At 41.5% G+C, this 26,790-nt stretch overlaps 1 protein-coding gene across 6 annotated transcripts in view; it reads left to right on the forward strand.

Annotated features, from left to right (window-relative positions):
* The first annotated feature begins 393 nt into the window (after positions 1-393).
* Fhl1 (four and a half LIM domains 1) overlaps positions 394-26,790 on the forward strand; it is a 58,927-nt gene continuing 32,530 nt past the window's right edge. Inside the window, exons 1-2 of one of the 6 annotated variants that reach the window (XM_034484961.2) lie at positions 394-757; positions 21,001-21,057. The gene's annotated coding sequence lies outside the window, so the exon portion shown is untranslated. Of the gene's footprint in view, positions 775-871; positions 1,075-21,000; positions 21,058-26,790 lie in introns of those variants that run through there. The other 5 variants (XM_034484966.2, XM_034484962.2, XM_034484963.2 and 2 more) reach the window with 5 other exon arrangements.

Here is a 26,790-nt window from a genome sequence, read left to right on the forward strand (position 1 = left end):
TAAAGGCTCTTTTCGTTCTGTCCAGCATGTTATTAAGGGGAGAGGTCGTCGGTGGGTCTCTCAGTGTGGTGGGAACCGAGAGCTCTGCAGTCGCTGGCTGGACTGGGCTGTGCAGGTCAGCGAGGCCCCTGGAGAGGCGAGAGGCCACCTTGGCTGCCTCTCTTTGTTGCTCCCACCTCCCGGGCTCTGGCCGCCGCTGCCTGCAGTGACTCGTGACTCCCTAGCAGCAGCCGAAGGCCTGAGCCCGCGAGGGAGGGGGCGGTGGGCGCCCCGGCCCGCCCTCCGCGTGCCCTTCGGACGCTCGCAGGGGGTGCTCCGGGAAGCCGCGCCACCGCGGGCTCGCGGCCAGCTCTCGCGCATCGTGCGCGCCTAGCGGGCAGCTTGGCCTCTCCCGAGGCGGGGCCCACGCAGCCGCGCCCCCTTCCCGCGCTTGCCCGACTGGGCTCCCGCGCGCGAGCGCGATTTCCCCGCACCGCAGCCCCTCGCGCCACGGGCAGAGCCCAGGCGGACGCGCGCTCCGCCCTGCCCCGCCCCGCCCTGAGTGGGCTGCGCCCGCCCCCGCTCCCGCCCCCGCGCGTGCTCCCTCCCTCCCTCCCTCCCTCCCACCCACCCTCGCGCGCCCCTCCCCGTGCGCCCCTCCCGCGCCCTACATCCACCGCCCGGACGAGGGGGCTCAGTCCTCTGCTGCCGCTGTCGCCGCCGCGCTTTGGTCTCGGAGCTGGCAGCGGCCGCCGGTGCCGCCTAGACAGCTGCGCGGGTGAGCATCCCCAGACAGTAAGCCGGCTTTCCCTCCGCGTGAGTGTGTGTGTGTGTGTGTGTGTGTGTGTGTCCCGCGTCCCTGGGGAGCCGCAGCTCGTGCTCCGCGGCCGCCACTCCGGGGCTGCGCCGACCTGCAGGGCTTGGGTACCTGCGGCCTCCGGCCTCCGCTGCCTCGCCCACGTTGGGGGCTGCGGAACCTGGGGCTCCAAGGTCCCATAGGGTGCGTGCCTAAGCCTCCTCCCCAGGGCTTTCGCTCCCCCGGGGGCCGGGATGCGGAGGGAGCTGTTCTGGGTGTTTCCTCTGCAAGGATGGAAGGTGGGAGTAAAAAGAGGGAGCTTTTGGTTTTCTCACCCAGGATGGCGGGCAGTGGGGGTTGGGCGAGGTGGGGACACCTTTGGGTTTTTTTCTTTTTAAAAGATAGCTAGCAGCAGTTGAGAAGAGCAGAGGATGAGGATGATGATGATGATGATGATGATGATGACGATGAGGGGGGGGCTTTATTGGTTTTTACATGAAGGATGGCGCCTGTTGGGTAGGGGAGGAAGGTGGAACCTGCCTTGGTTCGTGGAGATGTTGAGGGAGCTGCTGTGCTCCCTTTGGGGATGCTGGGGGGTGGGAAGAGGGGAGTGCAGGGAGAATGGTGAGGGAGGGAGAAGGCTGGTCCTGGTTCTGCTCTCCAAGGGGAATGGCAGTGATACAGGGAATGGGGGTGGGGAGAGGGGACTGGATTTCAGCTTCAGCATGGAAGCATGTGGAAGGTTCTAGCACTTAGGTTGAGCCTTGGTTGAGCCTTGGCAAAGTGGGTTAGGGAGACTGCTGGGTGTGACCTTTCAATTTCAGAAAGCTTAAAATTCCCACTAGATGCTGTCCTGGGCTCCTGGGGAAGAGGTTTCTGCTTCTGAAGTTCACATTGCTTAGTCTTCCACAACTGGGTAGAGGTTTGAATGAGAAAGGCTAAGGGAAACAGTGTATGTGCTGTGTGTTTTCTGCATTTGGGCCTTTCAAGTTTCTTAGGTTCATTCTAACTGCCCCCCACCCCCAACACACACACACACACACACACCCTAGGGTGGCACACTGGGAACAGGAGACAAGAAAGTGTATGCATGTGATTTCAGATTTGGTTTTTTTAATTTCCTGAAGGGCAAGAGTTCTGTGGTAGAAAGGCAGTAAGAGTGGAACACATGTCTTTGCTGGAAATCCTCTGTTCTCTTCATTTAAATTATGCCATTGGGACTATCTGAGCCTCTTTTGATTTGAATTTGGAATAGATCCAGTTTTCCTAATTGGAGCTATCATTTTGTAATTGCTTGTAATTCTCTATGTTATCAAATGTATTGCGAGTTTATAGAATACTGGGGATATTTTTGTTATCTTGATTAAGGCTGTTTAAATATAAATATAATGTTCCTTGGAAATGAGTTGTTTTTTTTTTTTTTTTTTTTTTTTTTTTTTTAACAGAGTAGCACAAGTTTAAAGTATGGGCCACGTGGAATTGGGTAAGGAGTTCTCATCCTTGCCCATCTCCAGGAACAGGCTTCTCTCCATTTCAGACACTTGAAAAGGGATTGGGGTTGGTAATTTTGTCTTTGGAAATGTGTGCCCATTTTTGTTTAAGAAGAATATACATTAAAAAGCTATGGACCTTAAATGTGCTAAGAATATAATGCTTCCGTGTTTCGGATGCATAAGGTTCCAATCTAGTCTACCTTTAGTCTTTAAAACCATGTATTTAACATTTTAAGGGCAAATAGAATCTTTATGCAACAGGAAATTTGTTAGATAGGCCATAATTTGTACAAACCACCACATAGTAAGTGTGCATTCTACTAATACCATATAGAATCTGTAACCATGCATGGCTTTTGAAATTCTAGGCTTCCATTCCAATATTTAATCTTTTTGGAGAAGGAAAACATTTTTTAAGGAAGTCTAGATTGGGGGATGAAATTTTTAAAAAAGTGGAATATGCAGATTGGTAAAATACCTCTTGTATGAGTTCTTTGGAGGTAATTTAATATATATTAAATGAATGGTTCACCTGAATAAGATACTGACTTTGTTTATTGCAAATGTTAAAACTAGCAATGCTTAAGATGGTGGTCTACAGGATTAACAAAAACGTATTTGCTTCTGCTGCTGTATACTATTCTCCATTTCCGTGATGTGTGTTCTGCCCCAGTGCAATAGTGCATATTTTCATAATATACTTTTAGCCTGGTGTTTTGTCTCCGAGGAATACGAATTCTGAAGGTGGTGAAAAGGAGCAGCATGTTGGTGGGAAAATGGGCCTTACGTTTCTCTCCAAACAAAAGGAGCAAAGGGAGTCTTTTACTTGGCCCTTTGAGAACCTGTTGTAAGATGGGAGGAAAAAAAAGATGAAGAACATTCAGAAACGAACAGTACAATGAAGTGCTTGTTCTAAGTCTTAGAGATTTCACTTGTTGTCTATTTTAAAAGTAACTTGTAGATTGAACTTTTTCGTGAGAAACTCACCATCGCACCTTCATTTTGAAGATTGATTTATTCCTTTGCTGTGGTCTCAGAGATGGAACCCAGGGCCTCACGTGTGGAGCAGGCGCCTTTATCATGGGTCTGTATCCCTAACCCAAATTTAGCCATTTAAAACAAATAATTTGTTGAAGGCACAGCAGCTAATCTCCTGAGGCTTTGCCCTGTTTTCCTAATCTCTTCCTCCTGGTTCTCTTCCCCTCACCCCTCCTTCTACTCCCACCCCCTGGTGCCAGCAACATTGGCTTTTCTAACCTTTTGGGAGTTGAACAAATGTTCCTGCTTGCTTGGACTTTAGTGGTTATCTCTTTGGCTGCTTTGCTTAACGTTTGTCTGCAATTTTATTTTATTTTATGATTAACTGGACTACCCAGTTGTTTGGATTTGGGATAAAAGGGAGAAAATTGTAATTATTTTTTTCTTAAGAGATTTTTTTCCCTTTCAACTCCGGTTGAACAGAGCAAAAAGAAAAGTTTCCTTCCCTCCCTCCCTCCCTCTCTCTCCCTGCCCCCTTCTCTTTCTGTCTCTGTACCCCTCTCTGCCCCCACCCCTCTGCCAGGACAGTGCACAATTAAGCAAAATATATGACCATTCCCTTCTCCAACAAACATTTACAGAGTCACTGTGATGGGGGCTATTGTATCTGGTACCCAGATACTGAGTATATAAAAAAGGCTCCTGTTGTTTCTGATTTGATTATAGAAAAGTAAACTATAGACAGTTAATCTGTTGTGAATAATTAAGAGATGTCTGGAGTCTTTTAAATAGCCACATAACATCTGTGAATACATTAAACATTCTTCAGTCCTGCAAACAGTGAAATCATTTCTTTGTAGTGATTTGGGGACATACTTTTTTATTTTGGGTAATACAAATAGAGTCGTATTCAACCAATCTTATTGAAAATATTTGCAAAATTGACATCTTTATCAAACATTTATAGACTTTCCTTTGTTGTATGTAAACTACTTAGCATTCACATGATTTTGAATATTGTAAGTAATTTGAGATGATTTAAAGTATATAGGAAATATATGTAGGTTATATGTGAATACTATGTCATTTTATATGGAAGACTTGATCATCTATGACTTTTACTATCTATAGGTAGGTACTGGAACTGATCTCCCAACTCTGAATCCTCTTGCCTCTACCTCCTTACTGCTGGGTATACAGACATGTGCCATCCAGCCCATCTTTATCCTTTTTATTCAGTCAATATAATTGTATGTATTCATGGGGTATAGCATGGAACATATATATTCTATGTGAGAAGATATTTTCTATAAATTAAATGTAACTTATAGGATTTATAGATGTTTAAATTCACCTTTCTTATTTTCTTTTCTTGAGACAGGTTCTTACTATGTAGCTGTGGCTGCCCTGGAGCTCATTGTGTAGACAGGCTGGCCTGAACACACAGATTCATCTGCCTCTGCTTCTGAGTGCTGGGATTAAAGGCCTGGCTAAATTTATCTTTCCATTATTGTATAGAGTATTGAAAAGTGGATGACCAGACTCCATTCCTGTGATTTAGATTTAAAATATTTTCTGATGGCAAATTGAGGCCCCCAAATTATTTTCCTTTGATCAATTTTGAATTATAGCTGATCATGGGTGATGGAGCCCAGAAGAGGTCTAGTATTTAACACTAGCTTGATAAACATTTGCTCTTTTTCAGGGTACCCTCTGAGCTCTTAGAGGATCCTTCTGTTTGTAGAATGTGCTAGAATAGTGGTTTTCATCCCCAGGGAATTTGCCACACAGGGGTCACCAGACAATGCCCAGGAGATGGTTTTTTTTTCCAGATGCACTTCCTGGAATCTAGTCACTAGAGGCCAGGGATGTTGCTTAAATATCCTAGAATTCACAGGGCAGCAACCCCAGCAGAGATGTGTCCAGCCTGAAGTCTCAGTAATGTCGATGTTGATGTAATTTCCTCTACAAACACAGGAACACATAATTCCAGGAGAGGAAAGGACAATAGCAGTGTGTTCATGTGACCCCATAGAGTACTTGGCTGAGGTCATTTGATTAGACTTCAAAGTGGCTAGTTCCTGCCCACCAAACTGAATAATTAGAATAACAGCTTTTGTTTATGGCCCTCTGTTCCAGGTACTTGCATACATTACATATTTCTCTTATTTGGTAAAGGAGGAACTGGGTTCAGAGACAGAATATGAGTTGCCTTGGGTCCCACTGCTGGTTAGCCTTGAAAGTAAAGACAAAAATCTTCTGAAATGTATGGTTTCCCTTGTGGTGGGCATCATTCAAAAAATATTAAGTGACATAATTTTTACATGCTAGTCAAGTTTATTAGTATATGTAGACTTTTTTTTGCAACCTCTTTATAATAAAAATAGAGTATGGTATTGAAAAAAAAATGAAACTTGTTGTATGGCCTAAGTACCATTCAGCTTGCTTGACATTAATTAAAGCCAGGAATGATAAATTTGGCCAGGCTTGGAGTAAGTAGTAAGGGGAGAGAGAAACGGGGATTAATTATTTCTACCTCATTTCAGGAAGTTTACTACTTGGGCTGACACAGCCAATCTGGTTTGATCCTCTTACTTAGTTCTACTGAGTCATGCATGTTTCCTATTCTGAGTTTTGGGCCAGGCCTGGGATTGTACAAGGCAGAGACAGGCGGAGCTCTGAGTTTCAGGCTAGGTGACCAGGGCTACATAGAGAAACCTTGTCTGGAAAACAATAAAAACACAAAGCACAACAACAAAAAAGGAGCTTCCAGACTGAACAACTGATAAGAGACAGAGTTGAGATTTGAGTTGAGGTTCCATGGCTAAACCAATGTCTCTTCCTGGAAGGTTGGTGTTGATATACCTGGTAGGGAGAGGGGGATAGGTAGGGGGAGGGAGGAGAGGGAGGAGAGGATAGTCGATTGGTCCTGGATAAAAAGTAATTTTAGAGAAAGCATGTGTTACCAATGGATTTTACCGTGCTGACATTGAGAATAAGGAGGTGAATATCTGTTCTCTCTTCAACTGATGAGAATTGAATTCAACACGGATTTTGTTTCTTCTCCAAAGGAGCTGCAGTGTTTATTTTAGAGAACTTTATTGTTTTTACTTGCCTGAAATTTTAAAGAAGATAATCACAAAGGTGGGCATTATCTACTTTGGCATCCAGCCAGGCACTTTCCCTTCTTTGTAACTGCCTTACAAGACTTACTAATGACAGCATCTAGTTTTCTCTCTTATACAATTTGAACACTCACACTTGCTATGGAAGTTGTTTTTATAATAAACATCAGATTCATACTTGTGTTTTCCATTTGGGGGTGTTTTGTTTTGAGAGCCAAATATTTATCTTAACTTTTGATGTGTTTTGTTTTGAAGCACAAAAAGAGGAGAGGTTTTAAAGAACCAGCCCAATAACAATCATATTTTGTCTAGAAAGCAGTTTGTGTGTGTTTGTGTGTGTGTGTGACAGAGAGACAGAGAGACAGAGGGGGGAGGAGAAGGAGAGAGGGCAGAAAAGGATCCTTGAGTTTCACTTCATTTACTTTAAGTTGGAAAGGAATTTCAACCATGATTACCCAGGACGAGGGTGCTGGAGGGGTGGGGGAAGAGCTGTTATTTAGATAAAATGCATGTTTTGTTTCTATATTGGACTGTCAGCCATAGATTGTGATTATGATAATAATGCCCTGATTCTGACCACAGCCATCAGCCAAGTGCCACTCACTCACTGTATGCAGGCAGGCATGGTGATACTGCCTGGTTTTGCTCACACCTCCCTGATTGTGATTCAGTTTAGTCTTTGCTGTGTGGGGTATGGAAACGGGCCTTTGTGTGCTAGGCTAGTGCACTGCTATGGACCTACATTCCCCAGACTCACTTCACTAAGTTCAGATAGATGGGAGATCTAGTAAAACTTGTAAGAATGCAGAATCCTTTCTGTAACTTGGATCTTTCAATGGTAAGATTAGTACTTCTCTGTTATACAGAAAGTCCTTGAGAAGAAAATGAAAAGCACATGTGATCTTCCATCTAGACAAGTAGTTCTCAACCTGCCTAATGCTGTGACCCTTTAATACAGTTCCTCATGTTGTGGTGACCCCCAACCATAAAATTATTTCATTGCTACTTCATAACTGTAATTTCGCTATTGCTATGAATTACAATGTAAATTATCTGCTTTGCAACCCTCACGGGTTGAGAACTGGATCTAGACGTTCATGACAACTAACTTTTTTATGAATCTTTTAAAAATGTGGTCAATTGTTCATGGTGGACTCAAGTCCATTACAAAGCTGCCAATTTAAAGCTCCTCATAGGTTTTCTAAGCTCTCAAAAGATTGAGTTACTGCTGCACTAGTAGCCAGTCCCAGCCACATTGGAGGTGGAGGGGGAGAGCTGCTGGGAGTTGGACTTGCCATCTGCCCTGCTCCTGCCCATTCTATAAAGAAGGTAAGAATGACTGGTACAAGTTTCTTTCCCGTTTGCTTGATTAGTAAGGATTTCAATATCAGGAATTGTTCCCTCCCCTCCTTTTACAGGTGAAGAAAATGAGGTCAGTTAATGACCAAATTCTGGCTTGAATTCTTTTTTTTTTTCAAAATTGAATTGAACTTTTTCCTGGCCTGTCCCTCAGCATGTCAGGTTTGGGGCAGGTGAGATAGCTTTATGGGAAAGGGCTCGCTTTATAAGCTCAAGATTCTTGAGTTTGGTCTCCAGCAAGCACGCGTATCCCAGCTCTGGGAAAGCACTTGGAGTCCCAACCTCTAGGAGGACCCAAGATGATCCCGAAGGGCTCACTGGACAACAAGCCTAGCCTGCCTGGCTAGAGCCAAGCATATCAAGTATGCCAGTAAGTATAAAAATGAAAGGCAACTTTAACACTCTTTGGATGTGGTAGCCTGGAAGACCACAATTAAGGCATCTCCGTGAAAAATGTTTTTTTTTTTTTCTTTTATAAAATGAGACATCTGTTCTAATTGTAGAATATTTGAAATTTCCTACCTGTTTTAGATCCAGGTAGGAAATTGAGTTATGGTAGATTCTGGTACTATAGTCATTAATGGGTACATGTACACAATTTATTTTAATCTGACACTCAAAAAATGTTCCTGAAGATGGGGCTTGAAAGGGGGCTCAGTGGATATGAACATTTGCTGCTCTTGCAGAGGATCTGGGATTGGTTCCAAGCACCAATATGGTCACTCATAATTATCTGTAATTGCAGTCCCTGGGGATACATTAGATGTCCTCTTGTGGCCTCCTCAGGCACAAGGCACTTATGCAGTACATATACATTCAGGTGAAATAGTCATATACATGAAATAAAAATTAATCTTATCAAAAATAAGTAAGTTCTTAGGTCTGGAAAGATGGTTCAGCAGTTAAGAGCACTTGTAGTTTTTCCAGCAGATCTGGGTTCAATTCCCAGCACCAATGGCAGGCACCTGGCTTACAACTGCCTCTAATTTCAGCTCCATGGGATTCAGACTCTTCAAACATAGATCCTATAGGATCTGTGGGCACCTACGGTCAAATTCATATGCGCATACACCCCCCCACACACACACACAGTCACAGAGACACACGGAGAGGAGGGAGAGAGACAGACAGAGAGAGGGAGAGGGAGAGAGAGAATCTTAAAAAACAAGTTCTTTGGGTCCCTTGCTTTTCTCCTGGAGGGAGACTTTTTTTTTTCTGTAGCTATGTGGGCCCTCTGTCTGTATGCCCACTGCACATCTTTTTACCCTCAGGGTGACTTGTCAGCTCATCTCACGGTGCCCACTTCCCTTTCCTCAGGATCATCCCTGTGGCACATTAGCCAGCCACCGCTTCCGTCTTTCTCTTATCCATATTTGCCACTGTTGTACATATACTAGATATAGACTGGGCTGGTCCATTTTTCCACTTTGGATGATTTTCAGGGTAGTGGTAAGGTGAGAAGATGTGGCATCACCAAATATAGAAATTCCAGTGACATAATAGAGTAAACTGGAAAAGGAGAGATACACATATATGTCAACTTGGGAATGCAAAGTAATTTTTCTTATAGCTAGGGTACCAGCTATCAGAAGTGTGTAATGATGCATGTGGATACTTACTGCTGAAGACTGAGTGGAACAAAGGAGAAAATTGTCCCTTTGACTAGGGGTGTATTTTCAAGTAGCCTTTGCTCTGGTCCATCACTGTGCCTGGTAGTGAATACAGTAGTACATCACCAGCCAGTGATCGATCAGCAACTTGTAGATTTTGAAAGTACAATGAGTCTGTCATTTGAGAGTGCATTTTCTTTCTAATTTAAGCTATTGAGACATACTGTCTTTTGAACTACGATAGATATAAAATATACAGATGGGAGAGTCATGAGGACTTTTTAAAAAATGCAGTGCAACCTAAACAAAAGGGCAGCAGTCAAAATAAATCATCATCTCTTCGCTGCTTGTCAAAGTTATGTCTTACTTGCCCACGAAAAATATGGCATATATAGTCTAAGATACAAATGTTCCCAAGATATTCTAATAAAAGGAATTTGTAGTATCTATGAGGTTCTATTTTTTTATATTGTTTTTAGTTAGGGTCTCACTGTGAAGCACATGCTGGCCCTGCAGTCACTGCAGTCTTTTTTTTTTTTTTTTTTTTTTTTTTTTTTTTTTTTTTTTTTTTTTTTTTGCCTCAACTTCTCTGTTGTTAGAAGTTGAGCATAAGCTACCTGGAGCTACATGGTTTTCAATGTATTTTTTTCCTTACTCAAAAGATGGTAGCTGAGTATACAGAAGCTTTGTTGAAAGAATTACTTCGATGAGGAAGTATAAAACTGTGTGCTTAAGGGTTGTCATTCACTTCAGCTTTAGAGTGTGGTTAAGGCTGTTGGCTCTTGTTCAGTGTGAGATGTACAACGTGTTGGGAAGATTTTAAGGGTTGGCTTGTCATTCCTGTTTGTGGAGCTGATAGCTAGCATCTGGCTGTAAGTGCAACCACTTTCATGTAGCTAGGGAGAGGGGACTGGAGTGAATCTCTCCAGGGTTGCCAGAAACCTGGAGAGAGGGGGAGAAGAAGGGCGGGGAGGAAAATAGAGAGAGGAATGTAAATTATAAAGTTCATGATTTTGAATGAATAACACACACACACACACACACACATACATACATATATATATATATATCACAAGATATTCAGACTCTTTGAGAGGAAGAACTGAGAAGGAATTTTCCAGTATAGCAAATACATCACACTAAGGAAAGAAACTATAATGGGTGTGTTGGTACATACCTGTAGTCCCAGCACTTGGGAGGGGGAGGCAGGAAGATCATAGGGAGGCCAGATTGCCATACACAGTCTCAAGCAAACCAAATCTAGAAAGGGAGAGAAGAAATCAAGCTCACACATTAAAAGGAGGTGGTGCAAGTTTATACCTGTATACGCAGATGAAGCAGCTAGGACTTCTTAAATGCCTACTTCATGGAGTGTCATTTATATGTGAAAAATGATAACCATCTAATTTGATGAGTTGTGATAAATGTATATACCCATGAAACTACTGTTATAGTTAGGGTATGTATTCCTACCTCCCCTTGCACCTACTGATAGACTTTTGTGCAAGAACCCCTTTCCAAACTAGCTTTATAAGTTTGTAGATCCTCCGCTATAAAACCAAACCAAACCTGGATTTGCATCCAAGATGCAGACTTGTTTTCTGTATTTAAAGCAAAGTTATATTACAGAGGAATCCTAGGTGTGGATTTCTGAAACATTTTCCTGGTCACCTCTCAGTAAACATAGTAACATTACATATTTGGCCTGAAGGCAGATTACAGCCAAGTGAGAAGCAATTGTGGTAAGGAAAGCTGTGTAAATTCTTACAGAGATCTCCTGAAAAGGCAAAGGGTCGAGAACAGGAAAAGTAGGCTGGGGCCGGAGCTCAGTGGCGCTCAGTGGAGCTCAGTGGGAGAGCTTGGACTTCAGATTAACAAAGTCCCAGTTCAGTTCCCAGCACTGCCAAATAGAAAAAAACAAAAAACCCAGGAAATGAAACTGTTGAAATCTTGCCTCAAACTTAATGGTGAAACAAAAAAGAAAGAAAAAGATGTTTATTTATATACGGTTATGTTACTAAATGATAGGTATATTTTCTGAGAAACTTGTCAGGACAATTTTTATTGTACAAACATGAGAATATACTTGGGCAAACCTAGATGGTGTGGCCTACTATCCATCTATAGTGTATGGTACAGCCTATTGTTAATAACTAATAGCTTTAATAGCTAATAGCCATAGAGCATTTTATACTGAATATTAAAGTCAACTGAAACAAAATGGTAGGTACTTGTCTGTCTAAATAGAAAAGGTACAGGGGGGCTGGGGAAATAGGTAGTTTAGTTGGTGACATACTTGTACAGCGTGAAGATCAGAGTTTGGATAATCAACACCTATTTTTTTAATTATTATTAAAAGAGCAGAGTATGGGGCACATACTTGGGATTTCAGCACTAGGGCCAGGGGAGGAGGTAAGACAGGCTAGTCCCTAGGGCTTGCCAGCCTCAATGTCTAGCTGAATGAGTGAACTGCATGTTCTCTGGTCTCTGTGCATGTACACACACTACAAATACATGCACACGCGTACACACACATGCACACACACTCAGCACAGAGAAATTCAGTCTGAGAATTATTTTTTCAGCTCAGTAATAATCAGGGTTGGAATCATATAATGTCGTTGATAGAGATGTGAAGTGGCACATGGTAGCAACGCCTGTATCTTCAGGTACACACAGATACAACACACAGTCAGTTAATAGGAATAACCCATGAACTTTTCAACAAATCTGGGGCTGATTTGGGGCTCTCTGTGCATAGACCACACGCCGTTTCCACACTTATGTGTAGAACAGGCTTTTAGTATATTTAGTTGTCATTTCTCATCTGGATTATTGAATTAAGTGAATAATTCTTTGGGGAAGTTAAGGGCTACTGTAGCTAGCTGCAATCCATCCCTTTCTCTTTTACTGTCAGAAAAATTTAAAAGTCAGGAAATGTTTTGCTGCCACTCTATTGATAGTTGTGACCCTGGTCTGTGCCCACTCCCCTGCCACTCCTGTTTTGCCCTGTGGCTGCCCTCTCTGTCTTCCTTCCTGGTTTTCTCTTTATGTGTCTTTCCTGTCTCCTCTTCTGCGCTGCCTCTGCTATCTCTTAAAAAAGCAGTTTCGTAAATGTCTTCAGATGAGTGGTCAGCAAACAGGAATTTGAGCATCTTTGGGACAGTGTTTCCGACTTTTCATTTGGTGATGCAATAAAACTTTGAGATTCCTTTCAAGTTTGGAGCCACACTGGAGGTTGGGGAGCCGTGAAGGGCTGGTATCTAGAGAGCCAAAACAATGTATTTCCTGGGCTACTTTATACAAAAGTCTTTGAACAATGAATCAGTAAAACTAAAGATAGGGTTTATGATATTCCTGGGATGCTTTCTTTAACAATACTTAAACAGTTAATGTTCAAGGTAGATGCATTTAGTGTTCTTGAGAGTGTACTGAAAAGATATTACCCCCACCTGACCCCCAACATTTGTCAAAGCCTACAAAATGCATGGTACAAGAGAAAAATGTACATACTCCACATGCATGCAGTATTCTCTTCTGAACATTTTTCATGCAAAGTTGGTTGAGTTTGTGTATGTGCAAGCTGTAGATATGGAGGGTTGGCTTTACCTGGAATGATTGGGGAAGACAACAACCCTGGGAAGGTATGTGATGGCATCTTCTAGTCTCCTTGACAGTTTTTCTCCCGCTTCTTGCCATCTCTAGTTTCCCCTTCCTTTATTTTCTTCATCCTTAGTGTGCTTATTTGGGGTTTATGTTTTACAGAAGGAGGGCCCCTGGGTGACAAAAAGATTGGCCAGCAGACCAAAGACATCAGCGCACTTTATATAATTTTCTTACACTCAGAACTTTATTGCTGTAATTTCTTTGTAATTTTTATTCTGTAGTTTCTTCAGAATAAAATGGTAGGCAAGGTTTTCTGACAGGGAATTTGCAAGCAGAAATCATGTCACCTTGTAAATTTAGTTATCAACTGTGCCATGTTTCAGACCCACATTCATTTTCTACATATGTTTGTCATTGTTCCTATAACAGATAGTGATAGCACACATGTGGCTAGGAAGTCCATGAAGGGGCTGAGTACATCAGAAAGGAAAACCAGCAAATGTTTAGTCAGTGGGCTACGTGCTATGGAGACCAGTAAAATCAATCTCTCCAGGCAGGGAATGGTCACTATAATTGGAGATGCTGTTAGCAATGCAGCAAGGATGTGGTAGAAAGAGTATTGAACTGGGCGGGTCAGGACAGGGAGTGGAGAGAGTGAGGAATTTTGAACCCTACCCTAAGGATCATTTGATTCTCTGGGAAGATAATTCCTCCACAGAGGCTTCGCTTTATAAAAAGACTATCTATTGGATTGTCTAAGCCAAGTGTGGCTATTTCAGAGGATGCTCATTCTCTTTTGTCTAAATGAGATGCACAAGGCTATCCTTAAATGCTCCAGTACTGGGACATTTCATATTTCAGATTAGGGATTCTTATGTGATAAAGTCTACACAAATAGTACAGAATCTAGGAAGAAAAAACCCTAAATCTGAAATGCCTAGTAGTTTATGATTTCAGGGAAGGGGCTGGGTGTGACAGCACATGCTTTTTTCTCCCTGAACTAGAGAAGTAGAAGGTTGGCAGATTTACCTCTGGTCTACATAGTGAGTTCCAGGACAGTCAAGGCTACATAGACAGACTCTGTCAAAACTTTTTTCAGAGAACCTGTAGCTATATAATTACTATTTGTTTTTTAGTTACTACTTGTTGTATGGTATATCTATTTATATCATATAATTGTACTGATCATAACTACACACCGGTGCTTCTCCATGTGGGATCCTTGGACCCAGAGCACAGAGCGTCACCTAGATTCTGAAATTTAAGTTCATAAGCTCTACCCAAGCTGGATGAATCAGAAGTGCTGGGGATGGGGCTCTGCCACCTGTGTTAGAGAAAGGGTCCACATTAGATAATTTGATATCCACCACTATGCAACTACTATGTGCTATCTGAAGTTGGGACAACGATTTTCAACTTTGTCTTCATCTAAGATTCATCTTGGGTAACTTCGTTGCATGTGCTGTGTTGTTCTGTATTGCTATAAGACAGTGCCCAAGACGGGGTGACTTAAATAGAGCAGAAGTTTATTTCTCATCATTCTGGAGGCTGAGCAATCCATAATGAAGGTGATAGCAGATTTATTGTCTGATGAGGACTGCTTTCCACTTACAACATGGTGCCTTGATGCCTCTGGAATGAATGGATGTTTTCATTACATGAAGGACAGTGGAATGCCTGGAGGCGAACTCTGTCAGCTCTTTTGTAAGGGACCTGACTCTGACTCACCAAGGTTTCATCCTCCGTGATTAAGCCACCTTAAGGACTTGCCTGCTTCTTAATGTTGTCTTGTTGTTTATGTTTAAAAATGAACTTCAGAGAATATGAAAATATTCACTTTCTTGCACCAAGGAAGGCCAAGAGAGCTGGTAGAGGAAAGAGAGGAAGGGAAGGTCGTGGCTTATTTAAAGCACTGGGAAGGTGTGCTCCCTGGCAAAGGCACCGCATAAGGGGAAAGGCTAGAGGCCTCAACACTGCAGTGGAACCTTTTTGTAAGGTCCTTAGTTTCATCCAAGAGGGGGGAGCATTGGTGCTCTGATCCCTTAAAGGGTCTACCTAGTAATAAATGTCACACTGGCAATTAAGTTTCACCACCTGAATTTTGGAGGGGGCACATTCAAACCATAGCAGTACCCACACATTACCAGTCTCTCTGGTTCCCCAAGTGCAGCCAGTTTTGAGGGTCATTGGTTTAGAGGAGAGTGACACCTGGAGTTCCCTATTGGAGCAGAACTCTAGAAGTAATGAGGTAGCCAAAGCTGGGGCTGTGAAAAGTGGGCCAGGGTCCCAGTGAAAGAACTTGTGTTTTATGGTAAAGATTTTGGCTCTTAGATCATGGCAGAGGAAGGTTATTTCAGAGAAAGGATAGAAAATGTGTGAGGTGATATATTAGAAAGATCATTGTGACAGCTATGCGAAGAAGGGATTTTGCCCAACATTGAAAAGTCAGATGGGGAGCTAGAGAAATAGTTGAGTGGTTACCAGCACTGCATGGTCTTGCAGAACCTGGGGTTAATTCCTAGCACATACATGGGGGCTCACAACCACCTGTAACTCTAGTTTCAGGCTCCAATACGCTCTTCTTGTCAACATGGCACAAGGTACACAGGTTGTTCAGAGGCACATAGAATTTTTTAAAAAGGTTAAAAGTCAGGTGATGTAATCGGTCTGCAGTTAACAGACAGCTTGGGCTGAGGAGATGGTAAGAACATTAGTTTGTGAAGAATAGGCAGGGTATAGTGGTGGTTGTGGTCAGGCATCCAGGAGGACCAGTGCTCTGGTACAGCTGTCAGAATTGTCATACAGGCTCTAGACAGTCCTCTGTCCTTCACGGTTTTCATTTAGCTCTAAACTGGGGAGTGGTCTACAGAGAGTTATATAAAAATAGAAATTATATGTACCTAAAAAGCTACCCAGGGTCATCATGACAGAGTGGAAAAAAATGTTGCTGTTTTTTTTTTTAAGTGAAAGAATTCTTGGAGTTATGGGAAAGTTGTAAACTTGGCAATGACTAATTCAAGCCTCTCTCAGTCAATTAAGTGAATTTTTATTTTATCATTTGTTTTGTTTGGGAGCCACTGTAATGGTCATCGAAAGAACATCTATCTTCTTATTTTTAAAACACAACAAAAATATCATCGAACATTAGGGCAGAGGACAAGAATGTCAAGGTTTTACCTTTTGACATTAATAAATATCTGTCACTCCGTTTTTCTTGCTGGATTTTGCCATTTGGTGCGTGTCTTTGTGTGCATTTGTTTGCCACTGCTTAATAGGTCTAGTTTCCTAGCTTCTATTTTAACTTAGAAATTTCTTAGAATTTGTAAATATTGTTCATAGTTTAACATTTCAATAAAAGTGGACAAATATATTTTCTTATTCTCTCTTTTGGCCAGAGATCCCTGAAACTTGTGTAAAGCCATGGGTGTGGAAAGGGCTTCTCCATCTTTAGTTTGGGAATCTGGAATGGCAAGGGGGTTCTTTTCATTCCTCCACATTTTGCTGGTTTAGAGGAAAGACACATCTCTAAACTGCATTGAAAAACCTATCTATTAAAACAGGTTCACACTCCAATGGAAAGCTTAAAAATGTTCATTGCTCTAACTTTGGGAAATCTGTGCACTTTTTAGTTTTTGAATGAAATCAAATCTGTAGAAAAATCTGGACTGATTGCAGCTTTAAATATGTAGCAGATGCCTTTAAAGAAGAGAACTGATCTTTCCCAAAACTGTATAATGGTGATCACTGTAGAAGGATTGAGGACATAGTTCAGTGGATAAAGTGCTTGCCACACTAACATCTTGACCCAAGTTCGGATACCCCATGTAAAAAAAATCTAGGTAGGGCTACAAGTCTGTAATCCCAACGCTAGGGAGAATGGAGACAGGAGGATTCCTAGACTTGCTGACTAGCCAGTCTAGCCAATTGGTGAGCTCTGAGTTCAGTAAGAAACTCTGTCTCAAATATTAAAACAGAGAATGACTTCCATGTACATACTCACAAGTGAACCTACCTTCTCACATGCCCAAACTCTAAAACAGCTGCTCAGTGAAATGGTGTGTGTAGTAAAATTGGGACAGTACAGAGATTAACATGGCCCTAAAAAATGATGATAGGCAAATTTATGAAGTGTTCCATTTTTTGGGGGGGGGGAAAGGTCAGAGTTTCTAGACAGGGTCTCTAAGTAGCCTTGGCTGTCCTGGAACCAGCTGTGCAGACCAGGTCAGCCTCAAACTCATGGAGAGCCGTCTGCCTCTGCCTCCCAAGTGCTAGGACTAAAAGCGTGGATAAATAAATGTAGAAAATTGTATGCAATTATTTTTTGTAAGAGCATATTATCAGATATACTATATACCTAACCTTCTTTAAATAACAAAACTTGGGTTGTGGTACATTTATATGACTGAAACATACTTTAAAAATTGCTTTGCTTATTATATTAATGCTTACTGAATAACTGGTTATGTTGCAGGTCTTATGTTGGAATTATTGAAATAAGGCATCTGTTATTTATTTGAATCATTTATTCTTAATAAGTTATTTTCAGTTCATTTATTACTGCATCTTATGGCAACATTGAAGGTATGTTTTGAATGATACATATGCCAGTGTTTCAGATACACACATTAACACACATAGGGAAATAGGTAAAGGAGGGTGAACGGGAAATCTGAGCCTACTGGTTACCATCACAAATATTTCTAATTAAGGAGATACTTGGGTTTGATTTCTTAGGTGGCAGAGAATATCCTGAAGAACATGATTAAGGGATCGTTGCCATGACAATCATGTTGAAAGCATCTGAAAGGAAACAGTGAATCCATGGAGATCATTGATTTTGATCTATTCAACTGGTCATTTAGGTTCATTTCAACAGCCGTTGTATCTGCATTTTATTTTATTTTTTTCACGTTATTCATTAAATTGATTAGCAACATGGGGATCCTTTAAGCTTGGCTGAAAGTAATGATAGAGTCACCAGTGTCTATGGCCACAGTACTTTTGTTAAACCCCAGTGTCTTAAACATCATTAAAATGACATGTCTGGTTCATTCCAGAATAACAAAATGGTGTTTCTTGTTTGACTTACCAATGTGTCAGAATAGGATAATATTAGCATGATTTATTTGAAAGCATATACCCTAAAATAGTTCAGTGTTGCTTTAGATTACTTTGGTATTATCACATTTACCTAGTGTTTGGCTGTCCTCCTGGTTTTTTTTTGTTTGTTTGTTTTGTTTTTTTTTTTTGTTTTTGCACAATATTGTTGACACAATATTATGCATTATGTCTGATCAAAGCCACAGTTATATTCTACATATTAAAAGGTGCACACAGGCAATACCACCCGAAATAACGTTAAGTGGAACACACTAGCACAAAGAAGAAAGTGAAATGAAGATGCAGATCCAGTTCAAGTCCCACTGTACGTTTTCTCCTGGTCACTGATGAGGAAACTCTGAATTATGGAAGAGAAAATAGCTCCCTCAGGCTCAGTTGGACCCCAGTGTGTGAGCTTTGATTCCTTAGTCTGAGCCTTTGTCTCTTCTGCCCTCTGGAGGGTATCAGAGAACATTAGATAAGATGCAAGGACTTCTGAAATGGGTAGCCAGTATCCTGGTCTGCTAATAAAAAGAAGTCTTCAGCATCTTCAGACTGGTAGCCTCTTCCTACCCAGCAAGAAGATCTAAGATCTTAGGAGGGAAGCTACCTGACTTTTCAAGTAGAGAACCAAATTCCTTCTGAGTAGAACCTGGCATCTCCAGGAATAATCGGTTCTGGAAGGGGAAAATGTAATAGGGTATGGAAGCTAGAGTATGAGGAAACGAAGTTTGAAATTAAAGTTGCTTGAATCTGATGAATATATTTGGTATCAAGTATCTGCGGGAGTGTAAATAGTTATCCACTTCGCTAGCATTGTAACTGCTTGTCTGCTGTAAGAAGTGGTGGTTGTGTAGCTAATATTCTGTGAGTGACAGCTATGTGTGTCCTTATGCATTTGATTCTTTGCCTTTGTGGATTCAGGGAGGGGAGGTTGGGTTGATGTAAGGTGGAGCCAGTGTTTCGCCCCACCCTGTGTGACCCTGGCAGCCTGCGTGTAAAGCAGCTGTAACCCACTGTGTTCTCTCACAGCTGCATGAGAGGGTGTGGCACCTTCTGTGAGCAGCGAGTTCCATATGAGTGGCTGTGGGTGGGAGATGAGACTTTTGTATCTGTATGCCATGCAGCCTACCTCGAAACAGGACAGAAGGGTTTTGTGTTTGCCACCATGAAACATTTAAAGTCTTCTAGCAAAATATAACATGCAGTCAATAACAATGATTTTATAGTATTGGAGAATATTTCCTCCTGTGTAGGTGGGAAGGGGAGCAAAAGGTAGTCCTTTGAGAGTGCTTCTAGACAATTCTCTTTCCCACTGACACAGATTGATGTGGCTAACAACAAAAAGCCCTCTCTTTTGAGTTGTTTATTTTTTCTGAAATACCTTGATCTCTTGTTGTTGCTTTTTTTATATAAATACATTTTTAAAATTTTTTTTACATCCCAACCTCAGTTACCCCTCTCTCTTCTCCCCTTATTCCCCCTCCCAACCTCCCTTCTGCCCTCCTTATCCATTGTTCCTCCATTTCTCTTCAGAAAATGGCAGACCTCCCATAGATATCAACCAAACGTGGTGTATCATATCAAGTTGCAATAACACTAGGTACTTTCTTTCCTGTTAATGCTGTTCAAGGCAATCCAGTAGGAGGAGGAAAGGACCCCTGCTCCCACTATTAGGAATCCCAATAGAACACTACGATATACAGCCATGGCATCAATGCAGAGGGCCTACATCAAACCTATACAGGTCTGTGGTTGTTAGTTCACTCTCTGTGAGCCCCATATGAGCCCAAGTTGAAGAACCCTATCCTTTTGGTCAACAGTTTGTCCATTTGGACTTTAGAGTAGTTGTCCTTATCTAAGAAACTCATCATTAAGATTTCATAAACGGATGAATCTGTTCGTAGGTAAAATGAACTACACCAGCTCCTGTCTAGCACACACATACAATTCAATCTGAAGTCACTGCCTGTTTGATAACCAGCCTGGGATTGGTTGTGGGGGTACAGGAGGGATTCCAAGCCTGGTTGTAAGCCTTGGTTTATGTTTGTCCTATTCCCATTGAAACTCCCTGACAGCCTGTTCGGGGTGTGGGAACAAAACAGTTGGCAGCCGATTGTGGTGACACATACCTGTGATGCCAACAGTGGGGGAGTGGAAGCAGGGGAGCCTCGATTTGAAGCTAGTAGAGATCACAAAGTGAGATCCTTTCTCAAAGAAACAAAACCTAAACAGGGACCGCCTTGGGGAGCTGTCATTTTACCGGGTTCCCCTTGCAAGTGATGTAAGGTAGAAAATGGGGATGTATATGGGCTCATGGGGGCAGCTGTCTGTGTGTGGAAGGCTCTGGTGTGCATTTGTGTCATGGATAGCAGCAGCCAGGGGACAGCTCTTTCCTAGTACCACAGCACCATGCACGTAAGGAAAAGCCTGCAAACTAGCCTGCATCCTAATCCTCTTGTGGGTGGGAGATAACCTCATCTCCATGGCAACAGATAACTATTCCTCTAGTGACTTGTGGTGTACACTCTGGATGGATCAGAGCCCTCCTGTGGCAGAATATTCTAAAGATGCTAAAAGAGAAAGGAAAAAAGGTTCAACTAATAAATCTATTCTAAATGACTGAATCATTTGTTTTGATTACCAGAGTGATTGCCAAATGTTAATTTAAAACTGAAATAGGCCATGAGCTCACTTCCCTAACAATGCTGGGAGTTTGAGCTAATACAGCTTGATAATGAGGGAGCCAGATCCACTGCCAGGGCTAATGTTATATGATAAACAGACATTTGGAGAAGTATGCAGAACATCTTGGCTGTTCTGTGTTCACTCTCTGGGTTGTAAATACAAAGGAGAATGTGTTGCTATGAGTCTTTTCAAAGGAAAATAATATTTTTCATTTGTGACATTTTTCTTCTAATAAGGTAATTTTGCTATTTTTTCCTCCAATTTAGGCAACTGGTAGCTGTTCTTAGCTGTGCCCAGCCCTTCCGGAACACATCCTGTGTGAGGTGAGAGTTATTAATTGCTATGGATTCTTATGCTGATCTCTACCTTTCCAAGTTTTAGCATTATACAAAGAGTTTTATTTCTTTGAGAAGTTTAAGAAGATTTATTTTAATGGGCCCAACCAATATCACTGCTTACCCTAAATCTTAGCTCTCTGGGGAATGCTTCTTCGAGCAAAAACCTCATTTGCTTTGAATTTGGGAGCATAAAAGTGGAAGTGGCAGGGGTCACAGAACTGGGGGAAGATGTGTGTGGGATGAAAGGGCAGCTCAGGCTGCAGTGTGGACAATAGACAGCAGAAAGGCTGCACGGGGCAACTCCTGATATGAGTGGAAGGGGACTCCTCATGGTGACTGGACAAGTTGGTGCCAACCAAGGGCATCAAGCCCGAAGACACTCCCTGTCCTGGGTGAAAGGTGTCAGGCCACTGTCAAACATGGTGGTAGGAATAATAGCCTGAGCCAATGTGCTTTTTTTTTTTTAAATTTGCCTTCAAGTTCCTACCTAGGTAAACCTGCTAAATTCTTTTGAATCAATCATTACAGAAACACTCAGGGTTATATTGCCGAATCTTCTGTTATTTCTTCCTTTAATCCACTGAACCTCATTGTATATCAAGGCAGGAATGTTATGACAGGTACTTTGGAGCTGATATTCCTCAGATATAGGGCAGCCATAGATAATTTTCTCTTTACTAGGTAAGGATACTGAACATTGCTCTGTGAAATACTACCTTGGTAATAATATTAAGAAAACCATCAAGGTCCCACTTACACTCTGATCCTTGAGCCTGCAACCTGTGCTTCCTCTGTAATAAGCAAGTATGAACAAGAAAATAGGTGAACAAGAAAGCTGTTGGAGCAACAGCTGTGCCTAGGACCAAAAGCCTCTAAATGAGAAGAAATGGAAGCTCTGCATTTCACACCTTATTTTTAAAGTTACTTGGGGTTGAATTAAACCATTCAGGAAAATGGACTTTGCAGTTTCCACAGGAAGATGGTTGAAAATTTAAAACGATGTGTCCCTTTTAAACTTTATACAGCATTTATCTTCCACAAAGTTTATAATTGTAGGGATTGATATTATTCCATTTGGCTGCCTTCCGTTTACAAAATGATTTGGAACACAGTTGAGCAAAACATAATTCTTTAATACAAAACATTAAAGACTTCTTTTATGAGTATGGGTAGTTTGCCTGCATATGTGTCTGTCCAGTCCCTGAGGAAACCAGAAGGGGGCACTAGAGTCCCTTTAACTGGACTTACAATCCCTTGTGAGCTGCCACGTGCTTGCTGAGCAAACCTGGCTCCTGTAGAAAAGCAGCTAGCACCCTTAACCACTAAGCCATCTTTCTAGCCCTCACAAGAGGGCTTTCTAGCTTTCACAGCCCTCATAGTTGTTAGCAGACACATGAGCTGGGTAAAATATAACTACTCTGATTTGTACTGTAAAAATGATAATATTGTTAATGGATTGAATACATTTTTATGTTTAGGAAATATTTGTGTAACTGACATATGGTTATTTTCATTATTGATTTGGCAGGTTTTTTTTTTTAATATTCACCAAACAAAGTTCTCAAAGATAGTAGTCATAATGATTTGATGTGTGCCATGGATATTGATGTGATCTTTCTTCTTGGAACCCAAGTAGTCAGCATACAGATCAGCACAGATGGATTACAGACTTAAAGAGTGTAGAACTCTTGAATCTAGAGCCATGATCTCAAACTGGTAAGCTGGATCTGGCACACGGAGGTGTTCTTTTAAAATGCTAGTGAGTTGCCAGCCTTGAAAAATTGAGAGATTTCACACTCTTAAACATCCACATTTCCCATGGCTTGAAATACAGAAGATTTGGCACCACAAACCCCGTGTTCTCATTCGGCTATAATAGGCTGTAGCCAAATTGCTGCTGTTCTTTTGCAGAGAGCACAGGCTGTGAGAGATTCGCCACAGCTTCCAGCCCTCCCTGCAGTCTTCTTGACACAAAGGGTGGGAGCCTGTTGTCATTACTAGAACACTGTGCTCACATGGCACTTGGCTTTTCAGTGTCAAGTCAAGATAAGATTGGGTTTAGAGCTCAGATTACCCTTTCTTGTGGGTCACTTGGTTTGTTTTTCTGGGCCGGGCCATGTTCATTTTGAGGGTGTGCTAAAGATTCATTTTAAGCTAGCAGGTGAACCCTACCTAATAGGGAAGGGATACTTACTGATGGTACCTGATGAAGAAGAGAAATATCTGAGCAGTATCTTCTTACAAAGGCTTCCTTGGCTCAGTCTTTTTCAGATAGACCTCAGTTCCCTTCTGATTGCAACAAGGGAGCTTAAAGACACAACTAGTTTTAATACAACATACTACATGTAGAGGATACTTGTTTGAAAAAAAAACCAAAACTTGTTTGAGATTTTATTCTAAGTTATATGCTTCTAGTAAAACCTTATTATGCTTGAGCCCAAGAATCAGGAATTATGGACAACTTTACATTTAATTATCAGAGAACACAATTATGTTGCTCTTAGGATATGTTGAACATATGACTGTAGAAAATAGGCTAATTATCAAATCCCTAGGTGAGAAACAATCATGTAAGTTATAATGAGGTAGAAAAGTCAGAAAAGAAGATAGCCCTCTTTTCTCTAACTCTACTGTGAAAAGGGTAATTATAACCAAAAGGAAACCATGCCCAGAAAATTTGCCATACATATAAAAAGATAATTTAATTTTGGCATTTTATACAGAAATCATGCAAGTTGTTGAGTTTTGATGTTTGCTTATTAATGCAAAAGAATATAGCTAGCAAAAACCACAGTGCAGGCTGATATATATACACACACACATATATATATAGATTATAACCATGCAAGGTGATAAGATATATGGATAACAACCGGAGGGCTTGTGGATGAGGGCACGTGGATGAATGTAAGTACCACTTTGAGATTTCATGATGCTTATTAATTTTAACATAAGCTCGTAGTCAGAGACTGAGAATCTGTTGGGTTTAACTATTTTACACATCACGGAATATTCCTGTTTATCACACGGTAAGTAAATAACCATAAACTATATAAAGCCCTTTGGTCCTGGCCAGAGCTTAATTGTGGCACTCCACTGGTACAGGCCTTTCTTGTGTATTTTGTACCAACTCAGATTCCTGTTTCTCATTCTTCTCCTGTGTTCTTGGTGACCCCCGTGGTAAAAAAAAAAAGTATTTTGTTTGGGGGGGGGGGCTTCTTCTTGATGTGAAGTGATTCTTTCTGTCTAAAGGGCCAGTGTACCCTGGAGAAGGATCTTAATTATGTTTTCACCGGAGGGCAGCATCACTGCCATCGTCTCCAGGCCTTTGCAGAAGCCTACAAAAGTTACTTTCAGGGTAACGGTCTTTGCCCAGTGCCCCTTCCCTTCATCTCTCTTTCAGATGTTCTTCTGTCTCTTTTAATTAGGGTAGGTACTTCATGTCTGTTTTTCTTTCTTGACATGGTTTCCTCTGGCTTTGGCAGCACATATTTTCCCAGTATGTCATTGCCTCTAGAGCTTCGTGCTGTAGTCATTTTTCAAGTGCAATGGAGAGCACATTGCAGGAGCGGGGGGATGGAAGGCTTGACTGCCTTGCTTGCCCTTTGCCTGAATGAGCAACTCATATTTCTTTTGGGTCTAGTTCTGTTTGGTTTTGGAGTCTTCACAGTCCGTTATGTTTGGACTAAAAGATACTTAAGTAAAAATAATGGTAAGTCACAGATATGTCTGGCAGAGGTGCAGCACATTTGTTAAGGTTACTGGTTTATTTATCTCCCCTATCTCTATGGCAACTCAATCTGAGTCTGGGATTTAATGGACTTAACTTTGACCTTCTGTAACATCTCTTAAGTTTTCTCAGCCTTTTACTGAAAAGGAATTCATTTTCACTTGAGGAAGGAAATACACATCACTTACAGAAAGTCCTAGTCAGGCTCTCAAAGGTGCTCTCTGTAGAGGCTTTCGGTTTTTTCAACTTAAAATTGTATTTAAAAAAAAAAGAATTTCATGTGGATGAGTGCCCCCACACCAGCCTATGCCAGAGTGCGTGTGTGTGCGTGTGTGTGAGTGTGTGTGTGTGTGTGTGTGTGTGTGAACCATGAGTTTTCTTGGTGCCCATAGAAAGCAATCAGATCCTCTGAAACTAGAGTTACAGACTTTGGGTTTCTGTGTGGATGCTGGGAACTGAACTGAGGTCCTCAAGATCAGCCAGTGCTTTTTTTCTGTCTCTCACACTTCCCAGAATGTTTGATTTTTATAGTCTTCTGTCTTCAGAGTATACATTACACTTAACAACATACATATGTATGTGTCATTACTGGTGTCTAAAGAATGATGTTATTTTGGTGAGCTAAAGTACTGTTTAGTCATTGTGAGTGAGCTTTCTTTGAACATATTATAAGAGAATTTATTGTAAGGATATCAAATCAAAGAGAACATTGATTATATACATCTATTAATATTTATTATTTATTTTAAAAATTATCTCTTATCCATTGTAGAATTATAAATCTACATGCCCACAAATATTCAGACTATGTCTCAGAGATTAAATTGTTTAACAGCACCATAGCAGTGCATAAGAAGCCGGGCGGTGGTGGCGCACGCCTTTAATCCCAGCACTTGGGAGGCAGAGGCAGGCGGATTTCTGAGTTCGAGGCCAGCCTGGTCTACAGAGTGAGTTCCAGGACAGCCAGAGCTACACAGAGAAACCCTGTCTCAAAAAAAAAAAAAAAAAAAAAAAACAAAACAAAACAAAAAACAAAAACAAAAAACAAAAAACAAAAACAAAAACCAAAAAAAAGCAGTGCATAAGAAAGGTCTATTTTGACCTAATTTCCATAGAAGTCATCTTTGGATACCGACATTCAAATCCAGCATTTCATCTGTACCTGACTTGTGTGCATAAAGACAGAATATCTGCTGAGGAAGCTAGAGTCAAGCCATGTTGGACCTAAGTTGGTTTAAATGTTCATATAACACTTTTCACTTTATGGTTGTAGGACATTTATAGAGACATTCCAGTTTCAGGAAATGCAATAATTTATCCTAAATAAAGTCATAGTGGATTAGTAAGTCTAGTGCATAGCCCATCACTTTCCTCATGAAAAGTGTATTTGTACGTCTTGTCACCTTCTCTAAGAACAAACTCACATGTGAATTTTCCTTAACATTAATAAGGCTTGCAACAAAGGCTGTGGCAAAGGAGGCTGCCCATGTCCTTCTGACCTTACTCTGCAAGCATCAAGTTCAACTCAGGTCCAATACGAATTGGTAAAATCAAAAACCTTTTGTAAGCTATCATCAAGTCTCCACAGACATGGAGGTTGTTTTATGGTCTTGTCTCTCATCACCTTTTCTATTAATAGGTCCAGGACTTGAGAAACAGTAACAGATGCTCATTTGTGGATGAGCCACACGTGTGTGCTACTGCAAGGAGCACTCAGATAGATTGAGGGAAGCCACTGACTGCGGGGCCTGCAGCCCCTCCCCTCTGGGGGTGGGCCAGGGAGCTGAGTGGATGCTGGGTACTCTTTAGTTTCTACAATGGAAACCTTGACTCACATATCTTAGAAAATGTATTAGGTCAAGTTCATAGGTATATCTTATAAATTTTGTTCTGACCACTATGAGAAGGTCTGAGGTCAAAGCTTTTAGGCAAATCATAGATTAAGGCTGGAAGTCCCCAGTACCACTAAGAATGAATAATAGTACAGC

The sequence above is a fragment of the Arvicanthis niloticus genome, chromosome X (genome assembly GCF_011762505.2).
Source record: "Arvicanthis niloticus isolate mArvNil1 chromosome X, mArvNil1.pat.X, whole genome shotgun sequence".
Classification (NCBI taxonomy): domain Eukaryota; kingdom Metazoa; phylum Chordata; class Mammalia; order Rodentia; family Muridae; genus Arvicanthis; species Arvicanthis niloticus.